This window comes from Lytechinus variegatus, chromosome 9, assembly GCF_018143015.1.
Source record: "Lytechinus variegatus isolate NC3 chromosome 9, Lvar_3.0, whole genome shotgun sequence".
In the NCBI taxonomy this organism is placed as follows: Eukaryota; Metazoa; Echinodermata; class Echinoidea; order Temnopleuroida; family Toxopneustidae; genus Lytechinus; species Lytechinus variegatus.
Window position 1 is genome coordinate 6669148 of NC_054748.1, and position 21037 is coordinate 6690184.

At 36.6% G+C, this 21037-nt stretch overlaps 1 protein-coding gene across 3 annotated transcripts in view; it reads left to right on the forward strand.

The window, feature by feature from the left end:
* The first annotated feature begins 209 nt into the window (after nucleotides 1-209).
* The window catches only part of LOC121420995 (ets DNA-binding protein pokkuri-like), a 40532-nt gene continuing 19704 nt past the window's right edge, over nucleotides 210-21037 (forward strand). The window contains exon 1 of one of the 3 annotated variants that reach the window (XM_041615564.1): nucleotides 210-436. The gene's annotated coding sequence lies outside the window, so the exon portion shown is untranslated. Of the gene's footprint in view, nucleotides 437-11519; nucleotides 12024-21037 lie in introns of those variants that run through there. The other 2 variants (XM_041615563.1, XM_041615565.1) reach the window with 2 other exon arrangements.

Below are 21037 nucleotides of genomic sequence, written 5' to 3' on the forward strand. Positions count from 1 at the left end.
AAATATAATACCCAAATACTTGTATTCAAAAACAACCTCAATTTTTTCATTTAGGAAAGTTACCATAGTCATGTAAAGGTTTTAACTGTAGATGGCGCTAACATTCCCGTCGTTGATTCCGATTTTGTTTGGCCAAAAGTTCAGTGACGCTATCCAGCCGCAGAGAGCTTGCGGAGTTTCGCATCCGTCATTGGACCATCCTCGCTCTTCTTCCGGTGACGTCGCTATTCAGCTACCTGGAATTTCCTGGAAACTCTTTCGTCGAATTTCCGGTATGGGAAATCGAGCCACTGCCATGTCTGTGCAGACAGCCAGTATATTTTCACACAGTCGGTACTGCTTATCAGCGTTGGATTTACCGTTTCTGATCTTACTGCACCATTTTAAGTGGCATTTTGGAACCGGTTGGCGAAGGAAAATCAAAATTTAGGACGAGGTATTGTTACTCGAGTATGCATGTGTGGGACTGAACATGATGAATGAATGAAGCTCACGCACTGCTGAGCTAGCCTGGCTGAGGATGAGCTAAATTTTAATTTTGCCTGGCCTGCTTTAAAATTGGGTGATCGTCATGATGATGGCCGTGCTGTGTGATTGGGAGTGTGAGACATAATAAATCACCTTATTACCAGATGTACTGGAAAAGTGCAGAGGTCTGCAGTCGAGTTTTAAACATGATAAACGAGAGAGATTTTTATTTCCTTCTGTGGCATGTCAAAGTGTCCTGTGAGTGTGAGTCTGTGACCCTGTCATTCGTTAGCCTTAGGCCTATGAGTATTTCATTTGGATTCGATTGAATCATGTTTATTGTCAACATACATGTAGTGAGAACAGACTGACAGATGCAACTTGTTGCTTTTTTATCCGTGACTATTGGCAGTTTTTTTTTCATTTTGCCTCTGTGCTGCTGCAATGCAAAGCAAATCTAAACATAGACAGCTGGCAGCCGTCTGTTTCAAGGAGTTTTCTAACATTTTTTTTTTAATTTCTCCTCATACACAGACGGCTCGCTATCGTGCAGCCACCATTAGGGGACTTGCAATGCAAAATCCCCCCGTCGGGGCTTTTCAATTTTTGTCTTTAATGAATAAAAATTTTGAAAACTAACGTGACCAAAATGCAAATTTATATTCCCTCTTGGCATTAATTGCCAAAAAACGGAGAAAAATGAAGTTAAAAGGAACAAAAACAGTGACTTACCTCGACTGTCGCGCAAATTCACTTCCCCGTTTTATCCGATCTTAAGTACATAAAGTTATGGCCATTGAGTCCCCTGTACAGATCGCGCTAGAACTTCGGTCTCTGTATTTGGTGAGTGAAGCCAACGAAGTTCAGCTGAACAACCAACAAAACAGAGACTGAAGTTTTTGGTCTAATCTAAACATGCAAAAGACTAAATTTAAAGTGATCTACAGGTATGTGCCGAAGCTGGGCCGAGCTGAATTCTGAACTCAGAATTATAATAACCAAACTGCATTATTGTTTCTCCTCATATTTTCTCAAGACTTAGCTTAGACATATTTTCTAGTATTTTGGTCAAATTCGCTATAGATAGATCTAGACTGAAAATTAGTCTTTTTCTGTCAGGGAAATGCTCTGCTGAGACTACGTCTGGCTCCGCGGCATCCCATCCGTCAATAGACAGAAGTCTCCCATTGGACCCGTAGTGCTGGTGCCTCGCATGATGCTTAAGTTAAATATAGCATCTGTGGAGAAAAGGGTGAGCTACCGCACCCTCCTTGATTACTGCTTCATTCCCCCTCTTGGTGGGGGAAACAGAGCGCAGTATTAAAAGTAGTTAGGCCCCTAAGTTTTTAATGAGATTGTAGACTACTTTTTAATAGCTTACTAGCTTCGTGAAACATGTGATTTAATATCCAAAACGTAAGATTTTAAAGAGCCAGTGTAAGTTTTCATAGATCGATCGTCGTCATGGTTCTTTTGCAGCTTGAGACAGCGTATGCGCCAGCTAATCATATTCGTGTTTTAGCATAATATCTGTTCATCATAAATTACAACTCTGGTATATGCATAAACAGATAGCCTGACCCCATAAACATATGGTTAACCACCACAACCAGGTAAAAATATCTAAATGAAGAAGATATTACTAAAGATATGATGTAGGCCTACATGATGTTAATTAAATCGGGTTACATCATGTATATCAGCTCACTAAGCAATCAAATTCACAAGTGTGACAGATAAGTCAAAACCATATGAGCTAACTTCTACATGTATATTACACTTCAGTTGTATACAGGATGTACATGCATGTCACGGTGGTCCATGTAATGGACGTATTGTGTACCTTATAATAATTGAGATTTTTTTTATAATGAAAAAATATATATCACAAATATCCATACATATACCCCAATTGAAAAAAATAAAAGCAATAAAGCTATATGAAGCTGCTTCCTGCCATTCAACTCGTATCATCTAAAATCCATGAACCACAAGACGATGAAACCTTTCTGGCTGAAAAAAGGGGGTTTGAAAATTTGTAAATTTAGGTAAAAAAAACTCTACAAATAGTGGTTTACAAGTACTTATTTTAGGATAAACAAATTGCCTGCCCTCCAAAACATATGAATAGACACCTAGAGAAAAAGACCACCAAATAAAGAAGTTGCGGCCAAAAATTTAATTTTGGGTGTGTTTTTGGTGGTCATTTTGGATTTTGGCCTGGCACACTTTTTTCTCGGACCTGAGACTAAAAATATTGTCTCTTCATGTTGAGATACATTAAAAGGAATAAAAGAAAACTGTTGCCATATATCAAAATGACAAAAAAAGTATTTTGACCCATGTATAGCCCACTCCTACTTTTATGTGGCACTTTACATTGGAACATCTCTAGCACTCTATACATGTAGATGTATAATTGGTGAAAAGACATCCTGGTCATTTGATTGTACATGTAGCATGCCCACCTACACTGAATGAACTTTATCCACTCCCTGGGGAGTATTCCAACAAGAGTTTAAGGCTCAATTGCTAGGCATGCAAAGAAAGGCTTTTAGTTTTAAACTGCAAAAACTTCGGTGTTGATTTAACACCAGCCCAGAATCTATGTCCACACCAGAAAAGTATTGAAACAACACCAATTTACAATCAAACTGATGCTGTTTCAATACTAATTGGTGTTGTATAAACACCAAAACAAAACTGATGTTAGACCAAAACGAAACTGGTGATTGTTTAACACTTCTCTGGTGTGGACATTCCGGGCTGGTGTTACATCAACACCAGAGTTTTTGCAGTGTACATGTACATCCTACCGGGTGGGGTGGAGAATGGCAAAGTATGGATTGTCGCCTTGCCAAAGGACACTAGGCCGAGGTAGGATTTGAACACAAGACCCTCTGATTACAAGGCGAGAGTCAGAACCACTGCACCGTGACGCATGCTAATCAAAAGGGACTGTCCCCACCCACATGTTTATTCCCCAAAGCACAAATACCATATCCACATGACATGGAACAGTGAGTGAAAATCGACTTTGACCTTACCCTTTATACAGAATTTGTGTATTATGAATGCCTAACTATATTAAAACTCTTTTGGCTTTCAGCCGATCAAGCTGCACATTAAATTGGTGAACAGAATTATTAAAAATACTAAGAATGCACTTTTGGATGTCTTGTAACTGCACATGTATGTTGGCATTAATGTTGTGCTAAACAGGTAATTAAATGGGCCTTCTAATTGCTCTTCAATCGATCAAGCTTCTTTCTTATGTATCTAGGTATTGACTTTGTGCTGACCCTAAACTGATTTTTTTTTTGTATTCTGAATGGGCCTCACAATGGGAATGCTCTTCAATCAAACAAACTCCTTTCTTTAAAATTTTCTGATATTACTTTGATTTTTATCTCATTTTAAATAGATTATTGATTTACACGTACATACATGTATTTATGTTTTCAATGTCAGGACCATGATTTAAGACAGTTTTTAAATTGATCTTGTCATCCTGATTAAATGTATTTTAATAGATAGATAAATAAATAAATAAGTACTTAAATAAATAAATAAATAAATAAATAAATAAAATTTAGGCATTGACTTTGTGCTATACAGAATTTTTTTTTATGTGAATGGGCCTCATAGTGAGAATGCTCTTCAACCAAACAGACAATTTTGGAATTGATATGTTAATATATTTACTACATGCAGATTATTAGAATGAAATTTTAAATTGTTAGTGATGAAATATTCATTATACACATCTAAAAACCATTTTGGTGGTAATACAGTAACTTTTTTTAAAGTATGCATTTATTATTTTAGTGAAATGTTTGAATTGTTTGAAAGGTAATATTGATTACAAACATGCGATTTAAATCTTTTTGGATACAAAACAGTAATTCTTAGGATTTAACAGAATACTTCATGCTACATGTATTGTTATTAGAAGGAAATATTTAAACTGTAATAAAAATGCTGATATAAACACACATGTTAGTATTTTAAAGGGGAAGTTCACCCTGAAGAAAACTTTGTTGCAAAAATAGCAGAAAAAATAGTAAAAAATATTGGTGAAGGTTTGAAGAAAATCCGTTAAAGAGTAAGAAAGTTATTAGAGTTCAAAGTTTTGGATTTGTGACGTCATAAACGAGCAGCTGCCCCATGTGTTATGTAATATAAAATGCATGAATTTCAAATTTTGCATGGTTCCTGATGACTTAATTTTCTTTTCTATTCATGATCGGGTGTGAAATGATTTGTCTATTGATATACAAAAGGTACGGTGAAAACAATTTTCAATTTTCTGAGAAAATGACATTTCATTGATTTTTTACCATTCGCTATGTAGGAATGCTGCTCGCATATGACGTCACAAATCAAATGATTGAAATTCTAATAACTTTTTAATTATTTGATGAATTTTTCTCAAACCTTCAGCAATGTTTTTTATTATTTTTTCTGCTATTTTTACAATCAAGTTTTTGTCAGGGTGAACTTCCCCTTTAAACCTCTTTGGAGGCAGTACAGTGCGTCCCAGAAAAAACGAAACAGAGATTAAGCGATGATTTGTCTTAACTTAATCACAAATACAATAGACAAATGACCTACCAATGTAAAGCTTAGAATCTCCTCTTTCATCTAATATAAGATTATTCCTCATTCACGCATGAGTGAGCAAAAACAATTTCATCAAATAAATGTGTTTTCACCGGTTTCCCACAGAAGCTATCGCATGGTTAACAAAAGACTTAATGCATGGCTGATCGTCAACAAAACGGAGTGTCAAGTGAGTTTGGATGCTAGCCTGTAGAACCTCTTCATTTTATGAAATTATTGAAATTCAAGCCTTATTTCAAATAACCAGAACTTTGTAATATTTTTTAAAATGTGGTTTTCTTTTTGAAACCCAGATACAGCTCACCAATTGACTGTTTGGTGTCTCCTCTTCAAATTGTTTTTGCTCACTCATGCGTGAATGAGAAATAATCTAAGGGTGTGTTTATGCTTCCATTGCGAGGACAGAATCAGCGATTTCAAACGTCGATTCAAAACGCCGATCGTAAACGTGGTTCTGGGAGTGCTGTTTATGCTTAAATTTTCAGAACAAATCATGATCTCCAGCTGGCTTCGCATCGTAAAGCGAGGTCAAATTGGGCGCGCCTTTTTCGAAAGTTTTTTTTTCCGATTTTTATTACGTGGAGATAAGCATGGAGCAATACGACTGTATTGCCCGCGGATTTTCATCTCACCGGAAGCATGTACCAAATGACGTCATTTAAACACGTTTACGATCGTGGTTCTGTTTATGCTTCCCCAGAAAGCCTGATTCTGGTCAAACGACGTTTACAAACGCACCTTTTTGTGAGTTTACGATCGGCGTTTTAAAACAGCGTTTAAATGAAAGTAAGCATGGACGCAACCGTGTTTTGGACTAACCACGTTTGGAAACGCTGATTCTGGCCTGAAAAGTGGAAGCATAAACACGGCCTAAGTAATTACAGATGAAAGAGGAGATTCTAAGCTTTACAACGGTCGGTCATTTGTCTATTGCATTATTGATTAAGTTATGATAAATCATCGATAAATCTTGGTTTCGTTTTTTTTTTTGATGCACTGTAGAGTAACTTTTTGGAATTAATGTGAACACTTCTGACTTTATGGCTTTAGTCTTTATGTAAACAGGTATTTACTTTCACTGTATATAATTTTTTATAAATGTATTACTATTAATGGTTTTATATAGATGCATTTTTGATGTTGACTTGAAGTTATGAACAAAACAAATTTCCAATGTGGATGAATAAAGACGAACTTGATTTTTAGGCATTGACTTTGTGCTATACAGAGTTTTCTGTAATCTGAATTGGCCTCACAATCAATCAAGCTTCTTTCAAATCATGTGCGCATGAGAGCTTTGGTATGATCATTGACAGAAAGTCACGTTTGTAATGCGTTGAATGAACAGTAAAAAGGAACTTGCCTTCTTGGAAGCTAAAGTAATACTGCATTATGAAAAAAAGGGATTTTCCCTTTTCTCCCCCACTTCCCTTCATTCATTTCTACCATAAAGGGGAGGAGAGAGAGAAAGAGAGAGGGGAGAGAGAGGTACTACCAGTACAACTCGCCATGCACTATTGTAAATAATTAAGTGAATGTCTGAAATAAGAATACAATCTAAAATGTCCTTGGGCTCACCCATGTACACGTATGTATTTAGAAATATTTTTATGCTTTGCTTTAAGAAAAATATTCATACTGTGCTTTTTGAAAGTTAATATTTTCAGGGTAATTTGTGAGTGAAGCAGGAAAAAGGCAGGTTGAAAGTGTGCACTCAGTTGTTAATTATTTGCTGTTAATGTTTGATTATACATGTAATTCATAGGAGTAAAGTGGTATTGTTGCTGAATAGTGTTTAAAAAAGGGAAACAAATTCTGTTTGAGGGTTGACAGTCGAGAAGTGGCATTTGAAGAACAAATTGATTCCATGATTTTTTTTTTATTCACAGGGTACAAAGACAGGTTTATACAAGTTAATTTAAACAAAATTATGAAAGTGTTGCGTAATATTAGAATATTTTAAAGCAATGAGATATTCAGATTTATGCTTCACCTTAATGAAGGAAAGAATTGAATGAAAGTTAGGCTTTTTTTTCTAAACCTTCATCGATAAATGTAAAATTTAGTAGGCCTACGGAGAAAGAAGAAATTGATACACAAATAATTGTGGTGGTCTTTTCCATGTATCAAACATATACTGGAAATAATATCTTTTCCTTTCTCAATTTTCTTTCTTTGTCTTCTTCTGAGTTCTTCTCCTTCTTTTTCTTCTTTTTTTTCTTTTTTTCTTCTTTTTCTTCTCCTTTTTCTTTTTCTCCTTCTTCTTTTTCTTCTTCTTCTCCATCTTCTTCTTAATCTTAAATCTGTCTTCTTCTTCTCCTTCTTAATCTTCTTCTTCTTCTTCTTCTCCTTCTTCTTCTTCTTCATCTCCTTCTTTTTTCTTCTTCTCCAGCTTCTTTTGATTAAAAACTAGTGAAATTTCAACTAAATGTCTTCACAGTATGCCCTCAACTTATTCAGCACACTATTGCTATGACGAGATGTGACTTGGTTGATTAACACAAAAGACAAACATCCTGAGAAAAGAAAATAAATTGTGTTTTTAGGAAAAATCGGCCTCGTGGACCTCGGCCTTGTGGACTCTTGGCCTCATTGGAAGACCCCATAGATGTAGCCTACAGTGTACATCATGTAGGGGCAACTGAACCCTTGCACTTTTGTGAACTTTCAGGAAAGAAATTCGGATGACTCATCCTTATTGAATGCTTCATGTTCTGGCTTCCTTGTTTCCACTGGCTGTTTGGTGGGTGTGTCCCATTTCTTTAATCTTCCCTTCATCTAGTCTTCCCATCCAGACTCACTTCAAAATTTACACAGGGGGGCTCCGTGCGATTTTGCCCCCGGAAATGCTCAATCGAGCCCTGGAGAAGCTTAATATCCAATGTCGGAGATTAATAGGCAGAGGGTTGTGGAAGTAGCCCCCAAATAAAGATTAAAAAGACTAATAGGCCTAATTTGTTTGCCTGCGTTCTATTTTTTTCTCCCAGCAGCTAACAGAGATTTCCTCCTGATATATTCTCCAATGTGAATAGTCACTGAGAATTCCCTCTGTCAGGGTAGGAAATTATTATCATTTATAGGGGATATCATTTACATAAACATGTAGATTAATATTATCATTAAACTATCAGCCTATTCTATGCTTTGGAAATATGTCAATAAATAGTTTGTAATAGATTGTGTAAGTAATGTAACACTATTTTGAATTGGAAATTTTTAATTTGGAATGATGGTATTCAAGGGGGGGGGTATCAAAACTGAGTTAAAGGGCATTATCTCAAAACAATGATGAAACGTGGACCATACTTGTACATTTTGTTTCCTGTATAGTAAATTGCACAACAACAAACATTTGAGCCATTAAAAAATCCTTGAGTATTAGTAATTGCCAATGACAATCAATTCCCTGGTTAGTACAAGGAAATAAGATTTGATGAAGACACAAAAAAGAAAACAACATACAATCCCAGGGCTCGTATTCAATTCAGTATTTAGATTTCATGGATAGCGCTGGTCGATATTTGATTTCAGTGTTAGGCGATTATTGCCTGTAAAATATTGCTGATAACACAATAACACAGAGTCTGAAAAAACCTTCAGCTTCATGATAAGGTCAATCTACTAAATAGGGAAGTGGAAATTTTCAATGCTTTGTGTGTCTGATTTTTCTTTATCTCTTCAAATTATATTTTCAGCCAGGAGTACATTTGTAGGCCTACATGTACCCCTTTAAAGGGATGGTGCAGGCTGAAAGTATTTATATCCAAATGAATAGAGTAAAATTCACAGAACTAAATGCTGAAAATTTCATCAAAATCGGATAACAAATGACAAAGTTGTTATGAATTTTTAAAGATTATCAATATTTTGTGAAAACAGATATATGCAGATTGTCATGAACATTCATTAGGTGGGCTGATGATGTCACATTCCCACTTTCACTTTTCTTATGTTATTACATGAAACCATAAATGTTTCAGTTTTTCATGATGTGTCTCCATTATGATGAATTTAGTTGTGGCAATAAATAACTAATGCACTTAATCAGTTGTCAATCCAGTTGTTTTAGGTCTTGGTAGAAAATTTTTTGAATGAACTTAATTTCATTTAATAAAATACAAAAGAACAAGCGGGCATATGACATCATCAGCCCACCTAATGAATGTTGATAAAGACGTGCCTCGAACTGTTTCACCGGAATAATGCAAATCTTTAAAATTCACTAACTTTGTTATCTGATTTTGATCAAATTTTCAGCATTTTTATCTTTGAATTTTACTCCATTCATCGAGATATAGATATTTCCAGCCTGAACTATCCCTTTAAAATGGTTTCCAATAGACTGGTGAAAGCAGGGTCTACAGGGGGGGGGGGGGGGCAGTGGGTTTGATTCAGAAGATTGAGGAGGGATGATGGGGTAGGTTGGGTAGAAAGCAGCAGATCTATAGACAATTCCTTCTGCAATGGGCACTCAGGAGGGAGTTAGGATCATAATCAATCGCCCAGACAGCTAGCTTTGGGAGAGGAGACGGTGTGTGGGTGTGGCCGTGCTACCACAGAGGTGTGTTTGTGGTGGGGCCAATGAACTATATTTCCATACAGTAGATAGTGAAGGTATCTGTTCAAATAATTATTTTCAGCCAGGAGTACATGTATCCCTTTAAACTGGTTTCCCCTATTGGTTTAAGAAAGTCAATGAAAGCAGGGTCTAGGGGGGGGGGGGGTTACTCAGAGGAAGATTGAGGAGGGAAGGGGTAGGTTTGGTAGGAAGCAGCAGATCTGTAGACAATTCCTTCTGCAATGGGCTCCCAGGAGGGAGCGAGGGACAAAATCGACTGCCCAGACAGCTAGCTTTTAGAAGGAGGTTTCAAACCGCCTCGATCACAAGAATCCCCGTTAAATCACTAGAACTATTTTCAGGCAAGTAGATACCTATTAATAGTTATCCTACATTCACACCGCCCCGAAACATACCCTTCCGGATAAGTTCCTGAAGTTACAAGCATGCACTGTATACAGTCTGATATTGAAACAAGCAAGGCGCGAGATTCAAAATCGCTAGCTCAGCAGTCACCCACGGCGCCCGTAATTTGCATTCACATTGCCAAAATACCTGCGACTTTGGAAAAATCCCTGCCAAAGTTCTCGTAATTTTGACAAGTACCTACTGTATCTTTCAGGGAAATTACGCGTAATTTACTTTCACATTTCCAAAATACCTGGAACTGATAAACTCCGAGGGGGTCTGAATCCACCTAAAGAGGAGACAGGTCTGGTCAGTGTGTGGGTGTGGTTATGGTACCACAGAGGTGAATTTGTGGTGGGGCCAATGAAATCTGCAACCATAGACTCAAAAATAATACCTTAAAACCACATTTCCATAGGTAGTGTAGGCGTGTCATACTAGAGTGAGGAGTTTCTATTTAAATGTTTTAATATCATTTTTTCAATGAGAATAGAACAATTCCATGTAAGCCTACATATTTGAGAGAGGGGGGGGGGGATCAGACCATATGTGTATTGTACGCCTACAATAATTATGTTGTAACATACAGATTTACAGTACATAACCATATGTGTGTGTTTGTTTTGCACAAATGTATTTTGAATCTTTGAAATATTGGACTGCCATTGCCGTTGCTGCTTCAAATGACAGAAATTAAGTGAGTATTATGAAAGAAGAAGGGGAAGGGAAAGAGACTGAGTGAGGGAGAGAGAGAGCCCCAAACATAGAAAGAAATAAAGAGGGGTTTATGGAAAGAGAGAGACTGACGGACAGAAACCTGAATTTATACAGTCTGGGGGGGGGGTACATGTAGTTACCAACAGATTGAGATGAACGCTCTAGCTATTTATTCTGTATATAGTAAGTGGATAAGGGCTTGAAGGGGGGGGGGGTGCAGTAACAACAAAGATTGGGGTAAAATATGAAGTAGAATAACAGACACTAGGAAAAACCTCAACCCCTAAAACCATAAAATGACTCCAATCCCTGCTTAGAAATTGTACATGTCAGAGCCCATCTTTTTCAACCGATGGAACAATAAAACGAGAGCACGCACTTTAAAAAACAAGAGAAGAACTGAGCGCTCTACGAGTAATTTCCTGCCAGGAGGAAGTAAGCCTGGCTTATTTCCTTTTCAGACAATCTAAGCGAATGGGTACCCTGCTATGGCTCTAGTCTCCTCAAATCAGACCCTAATTAACCCTCATTCCCAGTCGGCCGCACGTCTTGCACCGCTATCCCCATCTTATGCTGAATCAACCATTTTCGCTGATTCTTCTGTGAATTATGAATGTCTTCATCGGACCAGCACGGTTTAGACATCAATTCCTACTTACTGGAGTACTGCGTGTTTTTTAGTTTGTGTCGATTTGGGTCTGTAGCTTGAGACTACCCACAGAATATCCTCTTCCTTTTGTAATGCTTTGAAAGAAAGACACTTCTCTTTTCCCCCCAATCCTTTTTGCCCTTATTGCTTTTTATGGCCTGGTGAGAATTAGACACATCGCAGCCAGCTCTCGTCGTAGCAGTTTCAATCGCAGAATAAACATTACTCTCGCAAGCATATTCCTGTCGTAGCAGTCCGCGCATATAGTCATGGCTTGGGCAGTTGGCCTCGGACATAGCATTGGAAGTCTGGTCAGTTGATTTCTTTTAGTTGGCTTCCTATCTCCTATGCCGTGAGAGATCGTCATCACTATCGTCATCGATGACTTTGGCTCTGTCCATTGTTGGTGTATGGTTTCATCTGTAATAAAACGTGATTGCAGGAATTTCCCCGATTAACTCATTACTTTGCTCATTTTATTCAGAGCAGTCAAACCTATCGGTTCTGGATTTATCAGTGAGAGCGATTAAATCATTTGGAATTGTGCATTGATAACCATAGAGAACACCTGTGGAATACATTTGACTGATTCTTTGTATGGTAAGTATAATTAATGAGCTGATTTTCATTTATTCATTTATGAAAATGATGGCATATATACAAAATTCATGACAAGCATTTTTTGTAGGCCTATTTATATTATAATTATATACATGTACACATCTGCATACAGTACATGTACAGTGTAGTGCTTAATTGTTGTATACCCATATTACTGTATTAAAGATCTGGATGATGAAAACAGTTGTGCAAGTATTTTGTTTGACTTGGGGTTTGTTTTCGTTTTTTGTCTATAGATTTTAAGCATGAATGTACTAGAGGTATATGTACATATGCTGTACATATGATCTTATATATTTGGCCATTTCTTGAAATCTGAAAAGATGAAGTTTGTTTACATTACAAGTAGGTCTTAATTCTATATTCCTAGACAGGTTTTGGTAAGAAAAAAAATGAGTATAAAACCAAAGATGGAACTGTGTTTGACCGCTACCTGCTACAAACAAATTATGGAAGCAAACTCATCAAATTTTTATTCTGACAATTGTCTTGTTGTTGTGATTAATATTGCATGTACATGCGATTGATCATCAATCTCAAATCATGCAATAAATTGTTGGGCATTGTGTATTCAGGGATGTATTTTACATATATACACTGTTTACATAACCAGTCACAATTCATTGTAACACTATTACCTGTTTCAACCAGAGAACGATAGATTGTGCATCTTTTTTCAGGGGAGGGGGGGTAGGAGTTGTCTCATTGTAAATAATTTGGGTATTACTTTGGTTTAATTTGATTGTAAAGTTTGTTGTTTTCATCCGATATATTGACATATATATGAAGAGTATGTTTTGTATTGAAAATCTGGTTCTTTTCTTTGCTTTTCTTTAAATTGCTAGTGATATATCATACATTTCATAGTTTATTTTATATCCATTGAAACATATTGTGTTTAAAGGGAAAAAATAGAAATTGTGATTTCTTATTTTTTATTTTGGGTGCCACATAGGATGTGTACAATTGTATGCTTCAGACTGTCCTTGTCCTACTATACCAAAGTTCATTCCATACATGTAGGCCTCTACATGATAAATATCTTCCAAAAGAACAATGGAAATTTTATTCTGATTTGTGCAAGAGGAGGAAGTGGAGGTACAGGTAAAAGGTATTGTGAACTTTGAAAGGGATGTTTTAATCCCCCTCTGTTCAATGAAGGCTATACTTAAAGGGGAAGTTCACCCTGACAAAAATTTAATTGTAAAAATAGCGGATAAAATAATAAAAAATATTGCCGAAGGTTTGAGAAAAATTCATCAAATAATTAAAAAGTTATTAGAATTTCAATTATTTGATTTGTGACGTCATATGCGAGCAGCATTCCTACATAGCGAATGGTAAAAAATCAATGAAATGTCATTTTCTCAGAAAATTGAAAATGGTTTTCACTGTAACTTCTGTATGTCAATAGACAAATCATTTCACACCCGATCATGAAAAGAAAACAAAATTAAGTCATCAGGAACCATACAAAATTTGAAATTCATACATTTTATATTACATAACACATGGGGCAGCTGCTCGTTTATGACGTCACAAATCAAAAATTTTGAACTCTAATAACTTTCTTACTCTTTAACGGATTTTCCTCAAACCTTCACCAATATTTTTTACTATTTTTTCTGCTATTTTTACAACAAAGTTTTCTTCAGGGTGAACTTCCCCTTTAAGGAGCTTTTGCTTTTAAATTTCAGTGTATTGGTATGGCATAAAGGCACCTTAAAGGGATGATGGATAAAGAAAACATATTCGCCTATTTATGTAAAGAAAACATTTAGTTTTATTACAGCTTGTGCAGTATATTGAGAGCAAAGAAGGCCTCTAATGTACAAAATTGACACCTACATGTAAATATTTTTTCAGCTCCTGATGACAAAGCAATGTGATGAAGGGGCATGATGTAGTTTGTACTCTTTTGTTTGATATCAAATTTGTCATGAGAGCACAAATATTTTTATAAGATACAGTTAAATTTTATGATGTTTGGCAAATGTCAACTTCTCTTTGAATTTCCTGGATGTACTTCTGGCCTCAATTGCATCCCCCCCCCCCTTCCGTTGCATGTGTTAATAAGGGAACTGTACAGAAAGAAAAGGGGAAAAAATCTAGATTTTTCTCAGATTATGTAGGCCTATATATTATACCGATCTCTGTGAAACATGAATACATGGATATATCACCAATTCATATTACACAACATTTTTGTATATTAATTTGTCATTAATTATGTAGTTTTCTTCACACATGCAATACCAACATTAATGTATGAAACAGCCATACAAGGTCTCCTTTAATGAAAAAAAATGTGTTGAAAACCTTTCATGTTTAAGGGTCGAACCCTGATATCTGGAATAGTCCTACACTACTCAATTCAATCAAATCTCTAAACATGAATTGAAATGCATTTATTATTATCTTGTTTGAATGGGGGGTGGTTGGCTGAGAGGGATGCTGTTTGTTTCATGAACTGAAATGATTTATTATCATATTGTTTGAATGGGAGGGGGTATATGAAAGTACTTTTTGTACAAATCATATAGAAAGGCATTGGGGAAATAATGGGGGAGGGGGTAAGTTGGTTGACTGAGAGAGATTCTGTTTGTAACATGAACTGAAATTGCATTTATTATAATATTGTTTGAATGGGAGGAGGGGGGAGGTTATGAAAATACCTTAATATGTACAAATCATATAGAAAGTCATTGGAGAGGTAATGGGGGGGGGGGTAAGTTGGCTGAGAGAGTGAGAGAGATTCTGTTTGTAACATTTTCATTTTGCCAGAGAGGAAATAGGAAGTGGGAAATTGAGGGCTCTTCCTGTTTCGGCTGCGCCGCGGAGAGGAAGTGCCCATTTGGCGCTTTTCAACCAAGCTTCCACGTCAACATCAGATTCAGAAATGCCAGAGGTTATTTTCAGCGCTCTTTGTTCCACCCTGGTCTCGTGATAGAGAGAAGAGGGGGGCAGGGGAGGGGAGAGAAGGAGAGAGAGTGGGGGATGGAAAGGAGAAATAGGAGAGGAACTGAGGAAAGGGTACATGTAGCTCGAGAAGGAAAGATTAATAGATAGTTTCAGAGAAGGAGAATCAAGAACAGGAGAGGTAGAAGAAGATCAAGAAAAGGAGAGAAGTTAGAGAGAGGGGGGGTCAGAGGAAGAGAGTTCTAAGAAAATGAGAACATACATGTACATGTATGTATGCAGATAGTTTCAGAGAAAGATCACTTTTACAGGAGAAAATAAAAAAAGAGATACAAAAAGGTTTAGAAGAAGGAGATCATGAATTGAGAGATGTCAGTGAGAAATGGTAAGATGAAATAGACAAAAAAAAGTTTTTTTTTTAATAAATATGACATATTAGAATTCGTAAATGTTTATAGTGAACTCTTGATTCAATCAATTGAACATTCAGTAATGACAGTCAAACATGTTCACAGAGCAGCTTAAAACCATGTTGCACATTACATGAAGATAAGTGATTATTTTTTCATAGACAAGGTCAAGGGACTCTCTTTGAACAGACTCTGCTTGTGTGTCAGGCAAAATAACTATTTCATATTTTCCTGGGCTAGCATCTTTTCACAACTTACGCCATTACTGCCTATAAATTTGCAACATTGAATAAGCTAAAATTGAGATTTTTCAGGGCTCCTGCATGTACATGTATGTTAAGCATTGCACACATTCTTTAATCAGTCCGGCATGGGTATTCAAATTCTTCCCAATACCCCTCTTTATTTCTTTTATCTTGCCTGGCGTTACATACTTTTTTTCAATAATGTTTGTCAATGTTTTTTATTTTAATTTTAATAATGTTTAATTTTGTTTATTGAATGTGCAATATTCTCTCAAGGTTTTTCCATGAGGGCTCGCATGCCTCTGGGCAATAGTGCTGAATTTTACTTTTGCGAGCCCTGGCCCATGGAAAAAACGTTTTCTTACTCTTTTCTTCTTCTCTTTCATTTCTACTTTATCCATATTTAATTATTCGATTTCAAATTGTATATGTAATTACATTGTACAATTTTTGTACGTTTTTTATGGCCAAATATTAATAATAATAATAATTAGAGTTTCCAGGGGCTCTTTGGAGCACTGCAGGGCCAGAATCTCCCTTACCCCCTGTGTCAAGTCCATTTCAATTTTTTTTAATTTGAATCAATGGAGAAAAATCCAAGAAGCATAACACTGAAAATTTCATCAAAATCGGATGTAAAATAAGAAAGTTATGACATGTTAAAGTTACGCTTTATTATTCACAAAACAGTGATAAGCACAATTCAGTAACATGCAAATGACTCAGTCGATGATGTCCTTCACTCACTATTTGTTGTTTATTGTTTCAATTATACATTATTTCCTTTTTTACAGATTTGACAAGAAGGACCCTCTTGTTTGAAGCACAATATGTTCAAACAATGATATATACACATGTTCAGGAAGGAATAAAACTTCATTTCAAATGACAATGAGGAGAAAATTAGAATATTTACTTCATTTCAAATGACAATGAAGAGAAAATTAGAATATTTCATATAATCAAATACAAAAGAAATAGTGAGTGAGTGATGTCATCAGTTCCTTCATTTGCATACCGACTGGATGTGCATATAACTATTTTGAAAAATTATTAAAGCGAAACTTCAAAATGTCATAACTTTCTTACTTTACTTCCGATTTGGATGAAATTTGCAGTGTTATGCTTGCTGGATTTTTCTCTTTTTATTCAAATCAGCATTGTGTTGGGGTGGACTTGTCCTTTAAGTGAATACATCAAGAGCACAAATATCTAATTTTTGATCTATAAAAAAAACTATGTATCTAAAACCAAAGTGACCAAAGTTAGGTCCTTGAGTTTATATTTCCTGTCAGAAGTTCTTTCGCTTTCTTTGTTATTTCTGGAAAGGAAGAAGATCTATTTCACATCCTTGTTTTGAAATGTTTTTACCGGTTTCTATGGCGATGCAAATTACCACGCTCTTGCCTTCCTAATACCGAAACAGGATCTCTGGTGAAATGAATAAATACCCTCATTCCTAAAAATGAAAGATCATGCGGAATATCATTTCAGTTGTAATATCACCTGCCATTTCTTGGAAAGAAGCTATTTTTGCTCTGCAAATAAATCAATGTTCACGCGGGGAGAACAATTGCCTAGTTCAAGTATATCTGTGCATGATTCTTCTTTTGATATTAAAGTTAACACACACATTTCAGTTAATAACATGTACATGTTTACTGATCCATTTGTTGCCTGCTCTTTATCCAACTGGTTAGTCTGTAGGCACAGACCCTGATTGAAACATTGATCAACAAGTGCTTCTTCATACAAAACTTTGTTTCAATTTCGGCCTTTTGTACAAGACATTGTAGGCTATACATTCAGACCAGTTTATACAAGTATGTAACTCGGGTGAAGGGTTTATAATATAGTAGACTAGAGGGCTTCAGTACAAAAGTCGTTGTGGGCTGTATATTCAGACCAGTTTAGTACATGTATGTAACTTGAGTGAAGGGTGTGTAATACAGTTGACTAGAGGGCTTCAGTACGAAAGTCGTTGTAGGCTGCATATTAAGACCACTTTACTTGAATGATGGGTTTGCAAAGCAGACTATTAAAGGGTATATTGACTTGGTGAAAAGTGGCTTTTAAGTGCAGCTATATCAGATTGTGAAGTTCACAAGTTTCAATATTTGTTTTTAAGAGAAAAGAAACTTGAGAGATATTTTCATTTTTCAAAGAATTATAATTTTAGAGGTCAAGTTGTTGAAGGTTATTCTATTCAGGTAAAGACAATAGAAGTTTTTTCAGAAACAGGCAATGGTACAAAGATTAATTTTATTTTTACATCTTGATAAAGGAGATACACTGTAAGTTGCGCAAAGGGCACCCCCCCCCCCAGCCGCCCCCAAGAAGAAATGTCATTTGTAAACCTTCATGCTTTTACACTTCGGAATAACCTACAAATTGATATAAGTAGCTCTCCATCACTAAATATATCTATATGTAGCTGTGTCATGCTAATCTAACAATGATGATAATAATTAATACATGTTTGGATAAAGAATACTCTTTCTTGGCTAGCTATATTCTCATGATGAAAAAGAAGGTGTAGAACGCCTACTTGTATGCTGCGGTTTCGAATTTGGCGCGAAATGGGCAACTCCACTGAGAGCGCTTCCATAGCAACAAGATCGCTTTGCGTGAAGTGATTTTGAAAACCACTTTGGTATGATCAAGTGGGAACGCTAGCAAAGCGATCTTCCAAACTGGTTGATCCTACATGTATATTGGTTTCCAGTAAACTAGTGTTACCTGTAGAAAGCGTAGTGAGAACGGCCTCATAGATTGTTGTGGGTTTGATTTCTTTGAACATTGGAGATGTACATTACATTTACATTGAATGTATCCATGGAGATGGGGAGAAGATCATCGACTATCTACTTGAATAATGATCACAGGAAGGAAGTGGTCTGGTAATAATTGAAAGAAGATGAAAAAAAAGGGAGGATTCTTGCTGAATTTGTTGTATTGATCAACGATGCGTAACTGGGAATTGTGGCTCAGTACACAAGAGAAAGGGCAATTATTGAAGTGGTTTTGTGGGAGCCACCTTTTTTTCTCCCCATCTCTCCTCCAAAGTCTAAACTTCTGAACATCGAGCTCTGTACAAACTGAGTTTCTTTTTATCAATTTTTGGTACATTTGTAATGTACACTGTAGGCATTGTTTTCAACCAGGGCGGTTCTAGCCTTTTTCCAACGAGGGGGTTTGACCAATTATAATATCAAGAATTTTTTTTACAAGCAAAAAAAAAATGGGGGTTGGCACCAAATGGTAGGTCATTACTTCTTTTAGTTGGCATCCTAGGGAAGGAGGGGGGGAGGTTATCCCCCCCCTTCACCCTATCCTGAAATTTTCAGCCCTGTCCTTTACGTTGGAATACATGTAGGTGTTATATCTATTATGGAAAACCAAATTGATTATTAGGTGTAGGAAACCAAGCACATGTGCATGGTATGTTATGGAAGAAAAATAGAATCTATCTGATTGATGGAACAAAGGAATATGAAGATTATAATTAAAATCTCTTGGCATAATACATGTAGGACCGTTTACACAAGCTTTTACATAAGGTTTACCTAGTCTGCAGGCACAGACCCTTGTTTTTTCGCAATTCGCACCCTAGTGCATAATGCAGGGTCTGAAGTAGTGAGACTAGATTCACTATGTACATGTACTGTGGCTGCCTCTAATTCTATCTAACATAGACAGAGCCCTTGGTCTCTCTTCTAGTCTCTACTCTAGACCTGTAATTGGTTAAAGAGAAATTCCAGTAGTTGCAGTAAACACTGATTTCATGAGAAAGTCTGTAAAACAAGGCTTAATTCTCAGTATATCATCGAGGATCTAGATCTGTTACAGTAATACATTAGCTGAACTTTGTGAATCTTGAAATCTACTCTGAAAAATGTTCACACCGAAGATCCCCAACACAGATAAGCGCACGTGGGACAATGTATAATTATTGCTTAGAGCGTCTGGCCCGACGCTCTACCCGAATCCTGTGCTTATTTGCTGATTTCTGATCATTTCTCAGCAATTACACAATTTCTTCCAGAATCCTTCGGTACATGTGTTTTATTTATACAAACAGACACTTTGGTGGTCATTTCATTGGATTCTGTACGAACTCATTTTGATATCGTTACCAAAACTATCATTTACCTTTAAAGTCTGTGCCTGCAGACTAATGTTTACCAGGGTACGCAGGAAGTTGCTAATCATAATGTAAGTGCAACTATTAAACTTCCCCTTGTCTAAAGGATCCCAAGCTTCATGGGGGTTTCCCTTCTTTTGATCAACACTCAATAGTGTTCCTGTTCACACTGCAAAAAAAAAATCAGACCATAGAAAATTTCTGAGATACGCCCTTGGATTTACTCGCATAGTTCACCTACATGTAGACACCATTCTCACCACCTTCCTAAAACTAGTAAGTTTAACGTGGAATGAGAACAGTCGAAGCGATCTTCCAAACTGGTTCATAAAACCACTTCGCGGTGTAGTTTTGAAGATCGTTTTGCCTTGTTAAACTGGTTTTAGCGTGAGAACATGGTCCTAGTTTGCAAGCGCAGACTCGCATAATTATAGGCCTACCATGTCTAGAATGAAGACTAGACTTCAGAATCTCTCTTTGTCAAATAATAGCTGGCCAGAGTACTCTAGTCTCACTACTTCAGACTGCAATATGCACTGTGTGAATTGCGAATGAACCAAAGGTCTATGACCGTAGACTACATTACACCTGCTCATTATAAGTTACAGTATAACACCACATGTTTACATTAAACTTGTAATACATGAACATGTAAAGTCCATGTTCAAGGAGTGTCGTGAATTATGAGGTTTTGATCCAGGTTATCAAGCATGTATGCAGGGGGGGGGGTTACAGGGGTTCAACACCCCCCCCCCTCCCTCCCCAGATTTGTTTGAAATTTTTTGTTTGTTTGCTTGTCAAATTTTCATTGGGTGAAAACCTTGGTGTTTTTTTTTTTGTGGGGGGGGGCTTGTTAGATTTTCATTCAACTTGAACCTCCCCCCTTTCAAAAATCTTGCGTTCGCTTCTGCTGGTTATGCTAATTCCACATTTTGAGGCAACATCATTATTTCATACAGTATAGGCCTAAGCCTGGCCTAGGCCTCTCAAAGAATTGTTGGAAAAAGGGGATTAAGAGTGTAATTTGCCCCAGTTTGTTTTGACTAAAGCAGCAAAACCCCCATTTCAGTGTTCCATGAGCCCCACCCCCATCAAAATACAATTTGAGTGCCCCCCCCCCCCCGGGTTAGGCCTAGCTGGTTCTTTGCTCTACTTCTGCATGATTTTTAATAACAGACATGATGTACTACATCGGCTTACATGGAAACTGAAGATTAAAATACCGGTACATATGATGTATATTGTAATAGATAATGCAATTCTGATTGTTAATAC